We start from the raw sequence: 17,500 nt of genomic DNA on the forward strand, positions 1-17,500 counted from the left end.
TATTACAACATTAGTTGTGAGCAGCAGTTTGTACAAACAAATGCCTCATAGCTGATGTCCTATCCACCTAGGCACCACCTATTGTCTATTGCCTGCAGTAGGGGCCCACTGGACTAGCCAGCAAGCAGCTGCAGCAAATAAACAGATAATCTTTCTTTCCAACACTGAAACCTGGTGGTGCATTTAATATATGCTATCAGATAGGGGACATATCAGATATTAAACTGATATAAACAGACACCACATTTGATACCAGCCAAAAGGAAGGATGAGAAGTGATAACTGTGAAAGGGGAGGAACCAACGCTGTCCCCTTCACATGCACCATCATTACTTTTAGGAAGGGAGGCTGGCTGGCAGCCTCCCATACACACTCTGGCTGGGTGGCAGTCACCCACCAGTACACACAGCAGACCCTAAACCCATATCATTATTGCTAAGCAGGAAGATGGGAGTCCATTTCACTTTGATGGACCATTTTTAAATGCAATCCATAACCTGGCTTTGGCAGGAACCCTTCTTACTCCTCCTACTTGCATTTGATACTGGGTTTAGGATCTGCATAGGAAACACACACACACACACACACACACACACACATACAAGCACACACTTACCTGTGTTGCCTGCTGACGCCTCCTTGGCTGTCCCCAAACGGTATAAAACCAACAGCCACGGGAAGCTGTAAGGATAGAGGACATACCTGCATCCTATTGGACTCACTTGTCTTGGTTAAATCCAACTTATTTGACAACCTATGGTGCTGCTACTTCTGCTCATGGCAGTGCTGCTTCTGACAAGGCTGTTCTTTGGTGGGCCTAGGCGACATCACAATCTCCATGGTTACATACACAACAAAGGTCAGATGTTGTTTACACCTGGCCATGCCAGTGGTATTGAGTAGCATATCCCAGTGCTAAGGGTCCTGGGTGCAACAATATTTCAATGGGGAATAGCCGCACTGAGTTTGTCAAGTGCACCCATGTTTGCAACTCCAACAATACACACATATGTATGTATGTATGTATGTATGTATGTGTGTATGTGTGTATGTGTGTATGTGTGTATGTGTGTATGTGTGTATGTGTGTATGTGTGTATGTGTGTCTATCTATCTATCTATCCACCCATCTATCTCTATATATATTTATCTCTCTCTCTCTCTCTATATGTATATATATATATATATATATATATAAAAATTTTTTTCTTTTAAATATATATATATATATATATATATATATGTATATACATATAGAGAGAGAGAGAGATGGAAATACTTTTTTAAACATGTTTTCACCTCATTTTTACCTTCTTTTTTACTTCTCTCCATGTTTTCCTTCTTTCCTATGCTGCTGCTTCTTATTTTTCTTCTTTTTCAGACCCTATCATTGCACTATTGCTTATTCAATACCACCAGCAGATGGAGACACTATATTACAACATTAGTTGTGAGCAGCAGTTTGTACAAACAAATGCCTCATAGCTGATGTCCTATCCACCTAGGCACATAGGCACCACCTATTGTCTATTGCCTGCAGTAGGGGCCCACTGGACTAGCCAGCAAGCAGCTGCAGCAAATAAACAGATAATCTTTCTTTCCAACACTGAAACCTGGTGGTGCATTTAATATATGCTATCAGATAGGGGACATATCAGATATTAAACTGATATAAACAGACACCACATTTGATACCAGCCAAAAGGAAGGATGAGAAGTGATAACTGTGAAAGGGGAGGAACCAACGCTGTCCCCTTCACATGCACCATCATTACTTGTAGGAAGGGAGGCTGGCTGGCTGGCAGCCTCCCATACACACTCTGGCTGGGTGGCAGTCACCCACCAGTACACACAGCAGACCCTAAACCCATATCATTATTGCTAAGCAGGAAGATGGGAGTCCATTTCACTTTGATGGACCATTTTTAAATGCAATCCATAACCTGGCTTTGGCAGGAACCCTTCTTACTCCTCCTACTTGCATTTGATACTGGGTTTAGGATCTGCATAGGAAACACACACACACACACACACACACACACACACACATACAAGCACACACTTACCTGTGTTGCCTGCTGACGCCTCCTTGGCTGTCCCCAAACGGTATAAAACCGACAGCCACGGGAAGCTGTAAGGATATAGGACATACCTGCATCCTATTGGACTCACTTGTCTTGGTTAAATCCAACTTATTTGACAACCTATGGTGCTGCTACTTATGCTCATGGCAGTGCTGCTTCTGACAAGGCTGTTCTTTGGTGGGCCTAGGCGACATCACAATCTCCATGGTTACATACACAACAAAGGTCAGATGTTGTTTACACCTGGCCATGCCAGTGGTATTGAGTAGCATATCCCAGTGCTAAGGGTCCTGGGTGCAACAATCTTTCAATGGGGAATAGCCGCACTGAGTTTGTCAAGTGCACCCATGTTTGCAACTCCAACAATACACACATATGTATGTATGTATGTATGTGTGTATGTGTGTGTGTGTGTATGTATGTCTATCTATCTATCTATCTATCCACCCATCTATCTCTATATATATTTATCTCTCTCTCTCTCTCTATATGTATATATATATATATATATAATATATAATTTTTATTTCTTTTAAATATATATATATATATATATATATATATATGTATATACATATATAGAGAGAGAGAGATGGAAATACTTTTTTAAACATGTTTTCACCTCATTTTTACCTTCTTTTTTTCTTCTCTCCATGTTTTCCTTCTTTCCTATGCTGCTGCTTCTTATTTTTCTTCTTTTTCAGACCCTATCATTGCACTATTGCTTATTCAATACCACCAGCAGATGGAGACACTATATTACAACATTAGTTGTGAGCAGCAGTTTGTACAAACAAATGCCTCATAGCTGATGTCCTATCCACCTAGGCACATAGGCACCACCTATTGTTTATTGCCTGCAGTAGGGGCCCACTGGACTAGCCAGCAAGCAACTGCAGCAAATAAACAGATAATCTTTCTTTCCAACACTGAAACCTGGTGGTGCATTTAATATATGCTATCAGATAGGGGACATATCAGATATTAAACTGATATAAACAGACACCACATTTGATACCAGCCAAAAGGAAGGATGAGAAGTGATAACTGTGAAAGGGGAGGAACCAACGCTGTCCCCTTCACATGCACCATCATTACTTGTAGGAAGGGAGGCTGGCTGGCAGCCTCCCATACACACTCTGGCTGGGTGGCAGTCACCCACCAGTACACACAGCAGACCCTAAACCCATATCACTATTGCTAAGCAGGAAGATGGGAGTCCATTTCACTCTGATGGACCATTTTTAAATGCAATCCATAACCTGGCTTTGGCAGGAACCCTTCTTACTCCTCCTACTTGCATTTGATACTGGGTTTAGGATCTGCATAGGAAACACACACACACACACACTCACATACAAGCACACACTTACCTGTGTTGCCTGCTGACGCCTCCTTGGCTGTCCCCAAACGGTATAAAACCAACAGCCACGGGAAGCTGTAAGGATAGAGGACATACCTGCATCCTATTGGACTCACTTGTCTTGGTTAAATCCAACTTATTTGACAACCTATGGTGCTGCTACTTCTGCTCATGGCAGTGCTGCTTCTGACAAGGCAGTTCTTTGGTGGGCCTAGGCGACATCACAATCTCCATGGTTACATACACAACAAAGGTCAGATGTTGTTTACACCTGGCCATGCCAGTGGTATTGAGTAGCATATCCCAGTGCTAAGGGTCCTGGGTGCAACAATCTTTCAATGGGGAATAGCCGCACTGAGTTTGTCAAGTGCACCCATGTTTGCAACTCCAACAATACACACATATGTATGTATGTATGTATGTATGTGTGTATGTGTGTATGTGTGTATGTGTGTATGTGTGTATGTGTGTTTGTGTGTATGTGTGTATGTATGTCTATCTATCTATCTATCTATCCACCCATCTATCTCTATACATATTTATCTCTCTCTCTCTCTCTATATGTATATATATATATATATATATATATATATAATTTTTTTTTCTTTTAAATATATATATATATATATATATATATATATATATATGTATATACATATAGAGAGAGAGAGAGATGGAAATACTTTTTTAAACATGTTTTCACCTCATTTTTACCTTCTTTTTTTCTTCTCTCCATGTTTTCCTTCTTTCCTATGCTGCTGCTTCTTATTTTTCTTCTTTTTCAGACCCTATCATTGCACTATTGCTTATTCAATACCACCAGCAGATGGAGACACTATATTACAACATTAGTTGTGAGCAGCAGTTTGTACAAACAAATGCCTCATAGCTGATGTCCTATCCACCTAGGCACATAGGCACCACCTATTGTCTATTGCCTGCAGTAGGGGCCCACTGGACTAGCCAGCAAGCAGCTGCAGCAAATAAACAGATAATCTTTCTTTCCAACACTGAAACCTGGTGGTGCATTTAATATATGCTATCAGATAGGGGACATATCAGATATTAAACTGATATAAACAGACACCACATTTGATACCAGCCAAAAGGAAGGATGAGAAGTGATAACTGTGAAAGGGGAGGAACCAACGCTGTCCCCTTCACATGCACCATCATTACTTGTAGGAAGGGAGGCTGGCTGGCAGCCTCCCATACACACTCTGGCTGGGTGGCAGTCACCCACCAGTACACACAGCAGACCCTAAACCCATATCATTATTGCTAAGCAGGAAGATGGGAGTCCATTTCAATCTGATGGACCATTTTTAAATGCAATCCATAACCTGGCTTTGGCAGGAACCCTTCTTACTCCTCCTACTTGCATTTGATAATGGGTTTAGGATCTGCATAGGAAACACACACACACACACACACACACACACACACACACACACACACAAGCACACACTTACCTGTGTTGCCTGCTGACGCCTCCTTGGCTGTCCCCAAACGGTATAAAACCAACAGCCACGGGAAGCTGTAAGGATAGAGGACATACCTGCATCCTATTGGACTCACTTGTCTTGGTTAAATCCAACTTATTTGACAACCTATGGTGCTGCTACTTCTGCTCATGGCAGTGCTGCTTCTGACAAGGCTGTTTTTTGGTGGGCCTAGGCGACATCACAATCTCCATGGTTACATACACAACAAAGGTCAGATGTTGTTTACACCTGGCCATGCCAGTGGTATTGAGTAGCATATCCCAGTGCTAAGGGTCCTGGGTGCAACAATCTTTCAAAGGGGAATAGCCGCACTGAGTTTGTCAAGTGCACCCATGTTTGCAACTCCAACAATACACACATATGTATGTATGTATGTATGTATGTGTGTATGTGTGTATGTGTGTATGTGTGTATGTGTGTATGTATGTATGTATGTCTATCTATCTATCTATCTATCTATCCACCCATCTATCTCTATATATATTTATCTCTCTCTCTCTCTCTATATGTATGTATATATATATATATATATATATATATAATTTTTTTTTCTTTTAAATATATATATATATATATATATATATATATATATGTATATACATATAGAGAAAGAGAGATGGAAATACTTTTTTAAACATGTTTTCACCTCATTTTTACCTTCTTTTTTTCTTCTCTCCATGTTTTCCTTCTTTCCTATGCTGCTGCTTCTTATTTTTCTTCTTTTTCAGACCCTATCATTGCACTATTGCTTATTCAATACCACCAGCAGATGGAGACACTATATTGCAACATTAGTTGTGAGCAGCAGTTTGTACAAACACATGCCTCATAGCTGATGTCCTATCCACCTAGGCACATAGGCACCACCTATTGTCTATTGTCTGCAGTAGGGACCCACTGGACTAGCCAGCAAGCAGCTGCAGCAAATAAACAGATAATCTTTCTTTCCAACACTGAAACCTGGTGGTGCATTTAATATATGCTATCAGATAGGGGACATATCAGATATTAAACTGATATAAACAGACACCACATTTGATACCAGCCAAAAGGAAGGATGAGAAGTGATAACTGTGAAAGGGGAGGAACCAACGCTGTCCCCTTCACATGCACCATCATTACTTGTAGGAAGGGAGGCTGGCTGGCAGCCTCCCATACACACTGTGGCTGGGTGGCAGTCACCCACCAGTACACACAGCAGACCCTAAACCCATATCATTATTGCTAAGCAGGAAGATGGGAGTCCATTTCACTCTGATGGACCATTTTTAAATACAATCCATAACCTGGCTTTGGTAGGAACCCTTCTTACTCCTCCTACTTGCATTTGATACTGGGTTTAGGATCTGCATAGGAAACACACACACACACACACACACACACACACACACACACACACACACACACACATACAAGCACACACTTACCTGTGTTGCCTGCTGACGCCTCCTTGGCTGTCCCTAAATGGTATAAAACCAACAGCCACGGGAAGCTGTAAGGATAGAGGACATACCTGCATCCTATTGGACTCACTTGTCTTGGTTAAATCCAACTTATTTGACAATCTATGGTGCTGCTACTTCTGCTCATGGCAGTGCTGCTTCTGACAAGGCTGTTCTTTGGTGGGCCTAGGCGACATCACAATCTCCATGGTTACATACACAACAAAGGTCAGATGTTGTTTACACCTGGCCATGCCAGTGGTATTGAGTAGCATATTCCAGTGCTAAGGGTCCTGGGTGCAACTATCTTTCAATGGGGAATAGCCGCACTGAGTTTGTCAAGTGCACCCATGTTTGCAACTCCAACAATACACACATATGTATGTATGTATGTATGTGTGTATGTGTGTATGTGTGTATGTGTGTATGTGTGTATGTATGTCTATCTATCTATCTATCTATCCACCCATCTATCTCTATATATATTTATCTCTCTCTCTCTATATGTAGATATATATATATATATATATATAATTTTTTTCTTTTAAATATATATATATATATATATATATATATATGTTTATACATATAGAGAGAGAGAGAGATGGAAATACTTTTTTAAACATGTTTTCACCTCATTTTTACCTTCTTTTTTTCTTCTCTCCATGTTTTCCTTCTTTCCTATGCTGCTGCTTCTTATTTTTCTTCTTTTTCAGACCCTATCATTGCACTATTGCTTATTCAATACCACCAGCAGATGGAGACACTATATTACAACATTAGTTGTGAGCAGCAGTTTGTACAAACAAATGCCTCATAGCTGATGTCCTATCCACCTAGGCACATAGGCACCACCTATTGTCTATTACCTGCAGTAGGGGCCCACTGGACTAGCCAGCAAGCAGCTGCAGCAAATAAACAGATAATCTTTCTTTCCAACACTGAAACCTGGTGGTGCATTTAATATATGCTATCAGATAGGGAACATATCAGATATTAAACTGATATAAACAGACACCACATTTGATACCAGCCAAAAGGAAGGATGAGAAGTGATAACTGTGAAAGGGGAGGAACCAACGCTGTCCCCTTCACATGCACCATCATTACTTGTAGGAAGGGAGGCTGGCTGGCAGCCTCCCATACACACTGTGGCTGGGTGGCAGTCACCCACCAGTACACACAGCAGACCCTAAACCCATATCATTATTGCTAAGCAGGAAGATGGGAGTCCATTTCACTCTGATGGACCATTTTTAAATGCAATCCATAACCTGGCTTTGGCAGGAACCCTTCTTACTCCTCCTACTTGCATTTGATACTGGGTTTAGGATCTGCATAGGAAACACACACACACACACATACAAGCACACACTTACCTGTGTTGCCTGCTGACGCCTCCTTGGCTGTCCCCAAATGGTATAAAACCAACAGCCACGGGAAGCTGTAAGGATAGAGGACATACCTGCATCCTATTGGACTCACTTGTCTTGGTTAAATCCAACTTATTTGACAACCTATGGTGCTGCTACTTCTGCTCATGGCAGTGCTGCTTCTGACAAGGCTGTTCTTTGGTGGGCCTAGGCGACATCACAATCTCCATGGTTACATACACAACAAAGGTCAGATGTTGTTTACACCTGGCCATGCCAGTGGTATTGAGTAGCATATTCCAGTGCTAAGGGTCCTGGGTGCAACAATCTTTCAATGGGGAATAGCCGCACTGAGTTTGTCAAGTGCACCCATGTTTGCAACTCCAACAATACACACATATGTATGTATGTATGTATGTGTGTATGTGTGTATGTGTGTATGTGTGTATGTATGTCTATCTATCTATCTATCTATCTATCTATCCACCCATCTATCTCTATATATATTTATCTCTCTCTCTCTATATGTATATATATATATATATATATATATATATATATAATTTTTTTCTTTTAAATATATATATATATATATATATATATGTTTATACATATAGAGAGAGAGAGAGATGGAAATACTTTTTTAAACATGTTTTCACCTCATTTTTACCTTCTTTTTTTCTTCTCTCCATGTTTTCCTTCTTTCCTATGCTGCTGCTTCTTATTTTTCTTCTTTTTCAGACCCTATCATTGCACTATTGCTTATTCAATACCACCAGCAGATGGAGACACTATATTACAACATTAGTTGTGAGCAGCAGTTTGTACAAACAAATGCCTCATAGCTGATGTCCTATCCACCTAGGCACATAGGCACCACCTATTGTCTATTGCCTGCAGTAGGGGCCCACTGGACTAGCCAGCAAGCAGCTGCAGCAAATAAACAGATAATCTTTCTTTCCAACACTGAAACCTGGTGGTGCATTTAATATATGCTAGGGGACATATCAGATATTAAACTGATATAAACAGACACCACATTTGATACCAGCCAAAAGGAAGGATGAGAAGTGATAACTGTGAAAGGGGAGGAACCAACGCTGTCCCCTTCACATGCACCATCATTACTTGTAGGAAGGGAGGCTGGCTGGCAGCCTCCCATACACACTGTGGCTGGGTGGCAGTCACCCACCAGTACACACAGCAGACCCTAAACCCATATCATTATTGCTAAGCAGGAAGATGGGAGTCCATTTCACTCTGATGGACCATTTTTAAATGCAATCCATAACCTGGCTTTGGCAGGAACCCTTCTTACTCCTCCTACTTGCATTTGATACTGGGTTTAGGATCTGCATAGGAAACACACACACACACACACACACACACACACACACACACATACAAGCACACACTTACCTGTGTTGCCTGCTGACGCCTCCTTGGCTGTCCCCAAACGGTATAAAACCAACAGCCACGGGAAGCTGTAAGGATAGAGGACATACCTGCATCCTATTGGACTCACTTGTCTTGGTTAAATCCAACTTATTTGACAACCTATGGTGCTGCTACTTCTGCTCATGGCAGTGCTGCTTCTGACAAGGCTGTTATTTGGTGGGCCTAGGCGACATCACAATCTCCATGGTTACATACACAACAAAGGTCAGATGTTGTTTACACCTGGCCATGCCAGTGGTATTGAGTAGCATATCCCAGTGCTAAGGGTCCTGGGTGCAACAATCTTTCAATGGGGAATAGCCGCACTGAGTTTGTCAAGTGCACCCATGTTTGCAACTCCAACAATACACACATATGTATGTATGTATGTATGTGTGTATGTGTGTATGTGTGTATGTGTGCATGTATGTCTATCTATCTATCTATCTATCTATCCACTCATCTATCTCTATATATATTTATCTCTATCTCTCTATATGTATATATATATTTATATATATATGTATATATATATAATTTTTTTTCTTTTAAATATATATATATATATATATATATATATATATATATATATGTATATACATATAGAGAGAGAGAGAGATGGAAATACTTTTTTAAACATGTTTTCACCTCATTTTTACCTTCTTTTTTTCTTCTCTCCATGTTTTCCTTCTTTCCTATGCTGCTGCTTCTTATTTTTCTTCTTTTTCAGACCCTATCATTGCACTATTGCTTATTCAATACCACCAGCAGATGGAGACACTATATTACAACATTAGTTGTGAGCAGCAGTTTGTACAAACAAATGCCTCATAGCTGATGTCCTATCCACCTAGGCACATAGGCACCACCTATTGTCTATTGCCTGCAGTAGGGGCCCACTGGACTAGCCAGCAAGCAGCTGCAGCAAATAAACAGATAATCTTTCTTTCCAACACTGAAACCTGGTGGTGCATTTAATATATGCTATCAGATAGGGGACATATCAGATATTAAACTGATGTAAACAGACACCACATTTGATACCAGCCAAAAGGAAGGATGAGAAGTGATAACTGTGAAAGGGGAGGAACCAACGCTGTCCCCTTCACATGCACCATCATTACTTGTAGGAAGGGAGGCTGGCTGGCAGCCTCCCATACACACTCTGGCTGGGTGGCAGTCACCCACCAGTACACACAGCAGACCCTAAACCCATATCATTATTGCTAAGCATGAAGATGGGAGTCCATTTCACTCTGATGGACCATTTTTAAATGCAATCCATAACCTGGCTTTGGCAGGAACCCTTCTTACTCCTCCTACTTGCATTTGATACTGGGTTTAGGATCTGCATAGGAAACACACACACACACACACACACACACACACATACAAGCACACACTTACCTGTGTTGCCTGCTGACGCCTCCTTGGCTGTCCCCAAACGGTATAAAACCAACAGCCACGGGAAGCTGTAAGGATAGAGGACATACCTGCATCCTATTGGACTCACTTGTCTTGGTTAAATCCAACTTATTTGACAACCTATGGTGCTGCTACTTCTGCTCATGGCAGTGCTGCTTCTGACAAGGCTGTTCTTTGGTGGGCCTAGGCGAAATCACAATCTCCATGGTTACATACACAACAAAGGTCAGATGTTGTTTACACCTGGCCATGCCAGTGGTATTGAGTAGCATATCCCAGTGCTAAGGGTCCTGGGTGCAACAAACTTTCAATGGGGAATAGCCGCACTGAGTTTGTCAAGTGCACCCATGTTTGCAACTCCAACAATACACACATATGTATGTATGTATGTATGTATGTGTGTATGTGTGTATGTGTGTATGTATGTCTATCTATCTATCTATCTATCTATCTATCTATCTATCTATCCACCCATCTATCTCTATATATATTTATCTCTCTCTCTCTATATGTATATATATATACAATTTTTTTTTCTTTTAAATATATATATATATATATATATATATATATATATATGTATATACATATAGAGAGAGAGAGAGATGGAAATACTTTTTTAAACATGTTTTCACCTCATTTTTACCTTCTTTTTTTCTTCTTTCCTATGCTGCTGCTTCTTATTTTTCTTCTTTTTCAGACCCTATCATTGCACTATTGCTTATTCAATACCACCAGCAGATGGAGACACTATATTACAACATTAGTTGTGAGCAGCAGTTTGTACAAACAAATGCCTCATAGCTGATGTCCTATCCACCTAGGCACATAGCCACCACCTATTGTCTATTGCCTGCAGTAGGGGCCCACTGGACTAGCCAGCAAGCAGCTGCAGCAAATAAACAGATAATCTTTCTTTCCAACACTGAAACCTGGTGGTGCACTTAATATATGCTACGAGATAGGGGACATATCAGATATTAAACTGATATAAACAGACACCACATTTGATACCAGCCAAAAGGAAGGATGAGAAGTGATAACTGTGAAATGGGAGGAACCAACGCTGTCCCCTTCACATGCACCATCACTACTTGTAGGAAGGGAGGGTGGCTGGCAGCCTCCCATACACACTCTGGCTGGGTGGCAGTCACCCACCAGTACACACAGCAGACCCTAAACCCATATCATTATTGCTAAGCAGGAAGATGGGAGTCCATTTCACTCTGATGGACCATTTTTAAATGCAATCCATAACCTGGCTTTGGCAGGAACCCTTCTTACTCCTCCTACTTGCATTTGATACTGGGTTTAGGATCTGCATAGGAAACACACACACACACACACATACAAGCACACACTTACCTGTGTTGCCTGCTGACGCCTCCTTGGCTGTCCCCAAACGGTATAAAACCAACAGCCACGGGAAGCTGTAAGGATAGAGGACATACCTGCATCCTATTGGACTCACTTGTCTTGGTTAAATCCAACTTATTTGACAACCTATGGTGCTGCTACTTCTGCTCATGGCAGTGCTGCTTCTGACAAGGCAGTTCTTTGGTGGGCCTAGGCGACATCACAATCTCCATGGTTACATACACAACAAAGGTCAGATGTTGTTTACACCTGGCCATGCCAGTGGTATTGAGTAGCATATCCCAGTGCTAAGGGTCCTGGGTGCAACAATCTTTCAATGGGGAATAGCCGCACTGAGTTTGTCAAGTGCACCCATGTTTGCAACTCCAACAATACACACATATGTATGTATGTATGTATGTATGTGTGTATGTGTGTATGTGTGTATGTGTGTATGTGTGTATGTGTGTATGTGTGTTTGTGTGTATGTGTGTATGTGTGTATGTATGTCTATCTATCTATCTATCTATCCACCCATCTATCTCTATACATATTTATCTCTCTCTCTCTCTCTATATGTATATATATATATATATATATATATATATAATTTTTTTTTCTTTTAAATATATATATATATATATATATATATGTATATACATATAGAGAGAGAGAGAGATGGAAATACTTTTTTAAACATGTTTTCACCTCATTTTTACCTTCTTTTTTTCTTCTCTCCATGTTTTCCTTCTTTCCTATGCTGCTGCTTCTTATTTTTCTTCTTTTTCAGACCCTATCATTGCACTATTGCTTATTCAATACCACCAGCAGATGGAGACACTATATTACAACATTAGTTGTGAGCAGCAGTTTGTACAAACAAATGCCTCATAGCTGATGTCCTATCCACCTAGGCACATAGGCACCACCTATTGTCTATTGCCTGCAGTAGGGGCCCACTGGACTAGCCAGCAAGCAGCTGCAGCAAATAAACAGATAATCTTTCTTTCCAACACTGAAACCTGGTGGTGCATTTAATATATGCTATCAGATAGGGGACATATCAGATATTAAACTGATATAAACAGACACCACATTTGATACCAGCCAAAAGGAAGGATGAGAAGTGATAACTGTGAAAGGGGAGGAACCAACGCTGTCCCCTTCACATGCACCATCATTACTTGTAGGAAGGGAGGCTGGCTGGCAGCCTCCCATACACACTCTGGCTGGGTGGCAGTCACCCACCAGTACACACAGCAGACCGTAAACCCATATCATTATTGCTAAGCAGGAAGATGGGAGTCCATTTCACTCTGATGGACCATTTTTAAATGCAATCCATAACCTGGCTTTGGCAGGAACCCTTCTTACTCCTCCTACTTGCATTTGATACTGGGTTTAGGATCTGCATAGGAAACACACACACACACACACACACACACACACATACATACAAGCACACACTTACCTGTGTTGCCTGCTGACGCCTCCTTGGCTGTCCCCAAACGGTATAAAACCAACAGCCACGGGAAGCTGTAAGGATAGAGGACATACCTGCATCCTATTGGACTCACTTGTCTTGGTTAAATCCAACTTATTTGACAACCTATGGTGCTGCTACTTCTGCTCATGGCAGTGCTGCTTCTGACAAGGCTGTTCTTTGGTGGGCCTAGGCGACATCACAATCTCCATGGTTACATACACAACAAAGGTCAGATGTTGTTTACACCTGGCCATGCCAGTGGTATTGAGTAGCATATCCCAGTGCTAAGGGTCCTGGGTGCAACAATCTTTCAATGGGGAATAGCCGCACTGAGTTTGTCAAGTGCACCCATGTTTGCAACTCCAACAATACACACATATGTATGTATGTATGTATGTATGTGTGTATGTGTGTATGTGTGTATGTGTGTATGTGTGTATGTATGTCTATCTATCTATTTTTCTATCCACCCATCTATCTCTATATATATTTATCTCTCTCTCTCTCTCTATATGTATATGTATATATATATATATATATATATAATATATAATTTTTATTTCTTTTAAATATATATATATATATATATATATATATATATATGTATATACATACATATATAGAGAGAGAGAGAGATGGAAATACTTTTTTAAACATGTTTTCACCTCATTTTTACCTTCCTTCTTTCCTATGCTGCTGCTTCTTATTTTTCTTCTTTTTCAGACCCTATCATTGCACTATTGCTTATTCAATACCACCAGCAGATGGAGACACTATATTACAACATTAGTTGTGAGCAGCAGTTTGTACAAACAAATGCCTCATAGCTGATGTCCTATCCACCTAGGCACATAGGCACCACCTATTGTCTATTGCCTGCAGTAGGGGCCCACTGGACTAGCCAGCAAGCAGCTGCAGCAAATAAACAGATAATCTTTCTTTCCAACACTGAAACCTGGTGGTGCATTTAATATATGCTATCAGATAGGGGACATATCAGATATTAAACTGATATAAACAGACACCACATTTGATACCAGCCAAAAGGAAGGATGAGAAGTGATAACTGTGAAAGGGGAGGAACCAACGCTGTCCCCTTCACATGCACCATCATTACTTGTAGGAAGGGAGGCTGGCTGGCAGCCTCCCATACACACTCTGGCTGGGTGGCAGTCACCCACCAGTACACACAGCAGACCCTAAACCCATATCACTATTGCTAAGCAGGAAGATGGGAGTCCATTTCACTCTGATGGACCATTTTTAAATGCAATCCATAACCTGGCTTTGGCAGGAACCCTTCTTACTCCTCCTACTTGCATTTGATACTGGGTTTAGGATCTGCATAGGAAACACACACACACACACACACACACACACACACACATACAAGCACACACTTACCTGTGTTGCCTGCTGACGCCTCCTTGGCTGTCCCCAAACGGTATAAAACCAACAGCCACGGGAAGCTGTAAGGATAGAGGACATACCTGCATCCTATTAGACTCACTTGTCTTGGTTAAAACCAACTTATTTGACAACCTATGGTGCTGCTACTTCTGCTCATGGCAGTGCTGCTTCTGACAAGGCTGTTCTTTGGTGGGCCTAGGCGACATCACAATCTCCATGGTTACATACACAACAAAGGTCAGATGTTGTTTACACCTGGCCATGCCAGTGGTATTGAGTAGCATATCCCAGTGCTAAGGGTCCTGGGTGCAACAATCTTTCAATGGGGAATAGCCGCACTGAGTTTGTCAAGTGCACCCATGTTTGCAACTCCAACAATACACACATATGTATGTATGTATGTATGTATGTGTGTATGTGTGTATGTGTGTATGTGTGTATGTGTGTATGTGTGTATGTGTGTATGTATGTATGTATGTCTATCTATCTATCTATCTATCCACCCATCTATCTCTATATATATTTATCTCTCTCTCTCTCTCTCTATATGTATATATATATATATATATATATATATATAATTTTTTTTTCTTTTAAATATATATATATATATATATATATATATATATGTATATACATATAGAGAGAGAGAGAGATGGAAATACTTTTTTAAACATGTTTTCACCTCATTTTTACCTTCTTTTTTTCTTCTCTCCATGTTTTCCTTCTTTCCTATGCTGCTGCTTCTTATTTTTCTTCTTTTTCAGACCCTATCATTGCACTATTGCTTATTCAATACCACCAGCAGATGGAGACACTATATTACAACATTAGTTGTGAGCAGCAGTTTGTACAAACAAATGCCTCATAGCTGATGTCCTATCCACCTAGGCACAACCTATTGTCTATTGCCTGCAGTAGGGGCCCACTGGACTAGCCAGCAAGCAGCTGCAGCAAATAAACAGATAATCTTTCTTTCCAACACTGAAACCTGGTGGTGCATTTAATATATGCTATCAGATAGGGGACATATCAGATATTAAACTGATATAAACAGACACCACATTTGATACCAGCCAAAAGGAAGGATGAGAAGTGATAACTGTGAAAGGGGAGGAACCAACGCTGTCCCCTTCACATGCACCATCATTACTTGTAGGAAGGGAGGCTGGCTGGCAGCCTCCCATACACACTCTGGCTGGGTGGCAGTCACCCACCAGTACACACAGCAGACCCTAAACCCATATCATTATTGCTAAGCAGGAAGATGGGAGTCCATTTCACTCTGATGGACCATTTTTAAATGCAATCCATAACCTGGCTTTGGCAGGAACCCTTCTTACTCCTCCTACTTGTATTTGATACTGGGTTTAGGATCTGCATAGGAAACACACACACACACACACACACACACACACATACAAGCACACACTTACCTGTGTTGCCTGCTGACGCCTCCTTGGCTGTCCCCAAACGGTATAAAACCAACAGCCACGGGAAGCTGTAAGGATAGAGGACATACCTGCATCCTATTGGACTCACTTGTCTTGGTTAAATCCAACTTATTTGACAACCTATGGTGCTGCTACTTCTGCTCATGGCAGTGCTGCTTCTGACAAGGCTGTTCTTTGGTGGGCCTAGGCGACATCACAATCTCCATGGTTACATACACAACAAAGGTCAGATGTTGTTTACACCTGGCCATGCCAGTGGTATTGAGTAGCATATCCCAGTGCTAAGGGTCCTGGGTGCAACAATCTTTCAATGGGGAATAGCCGCACTGAGTTTGTCAAGTGCACCCATGTTTGCAACTCCAACAATACACACATATGTATGTATGTATGTGTGTATGTGTGTATGTGTGTATGTATGTCTATCTATCTATCTATCTATCTATCCACCCATCTATCTCTATATATATTTATCTCTCTCTCTCTCTCTCTATATGTATATATATATATATATATATATATATAATTTTTGTTTCTTTTAAATATATATATATATATATATATATATATATATATATGTATATACATATAGAGAGAGAGAGAGATGGAAATACTTTTTTAAACATGTTTTCACCTCATTTTTACCTTCCTTCTTTCCTATGCTGCTGCTTCTTATTTTTCTTCTTTTTCAGACCCTATCATTGCACTATTGCTTATTCAATACCACCAGCAGATGGAGACACTATATTACAACATTAGTTGTGAGCAGCAGTTTGTACAAACAAATGCCTCATAGCTGATGTCCTATCCACCTAGGCACCACCTATTGTCTATTGCCTGCAGTAGGGGCCCACTGGACTAGCCAGCAAGCAGCTGCAGCAAATAAACAGATAATCTTTCTTTCCAACACTGAAACCTGGTGGTGCATTTAATATATGCTATCAGATAGGGGACATATCAGATATTAAACTGATATAAACAGACACCACATTTGATACCAGCCAAAAGGAAGGATGAGAAGTGATAACTGTGAAAGGGGAGGAACCAACGCTGTCCCCTTCACATGCACCATCATTACTTGTAGGAAGGGAGGCTGGCTGGCAGCCTCCCATACACACTCTGGCTGGGTGGCAGTCACCCACCAGTACACACAGCAGACCTTAAACCCA

General features: G+C 40.9%; 1 pseudogene; it reads right to left on the minus strand.

The window, feature by feature from the left end:
• Positions 1–7,342: 7,342 nt before the first annotated feature.
• LOC130344030 (U2 spliceosomal RNA) lies at positions 7,343–7,445 on the minus strand (annotated as a pseudogene).
• Positions 7,446–17,500: the final 10,055 nt, after the last annotated feature.

The sequence above is a fragment of the Hyla sarda genome, unplaced genomic scaffold (genome assembly GCF_029499605.1).
Source record: "Hyla sarda isolate aHylSar1 unplaced genomic scaffold, aHylSar1.hap1 scaffold_70, whole genome shotgun sequence".
Taxonomy (NCBI): Eukaryota; Metazoa; Chordata; class Amphibia; order Anura; family Hylidae; genus Hyla; species Hyla sarda.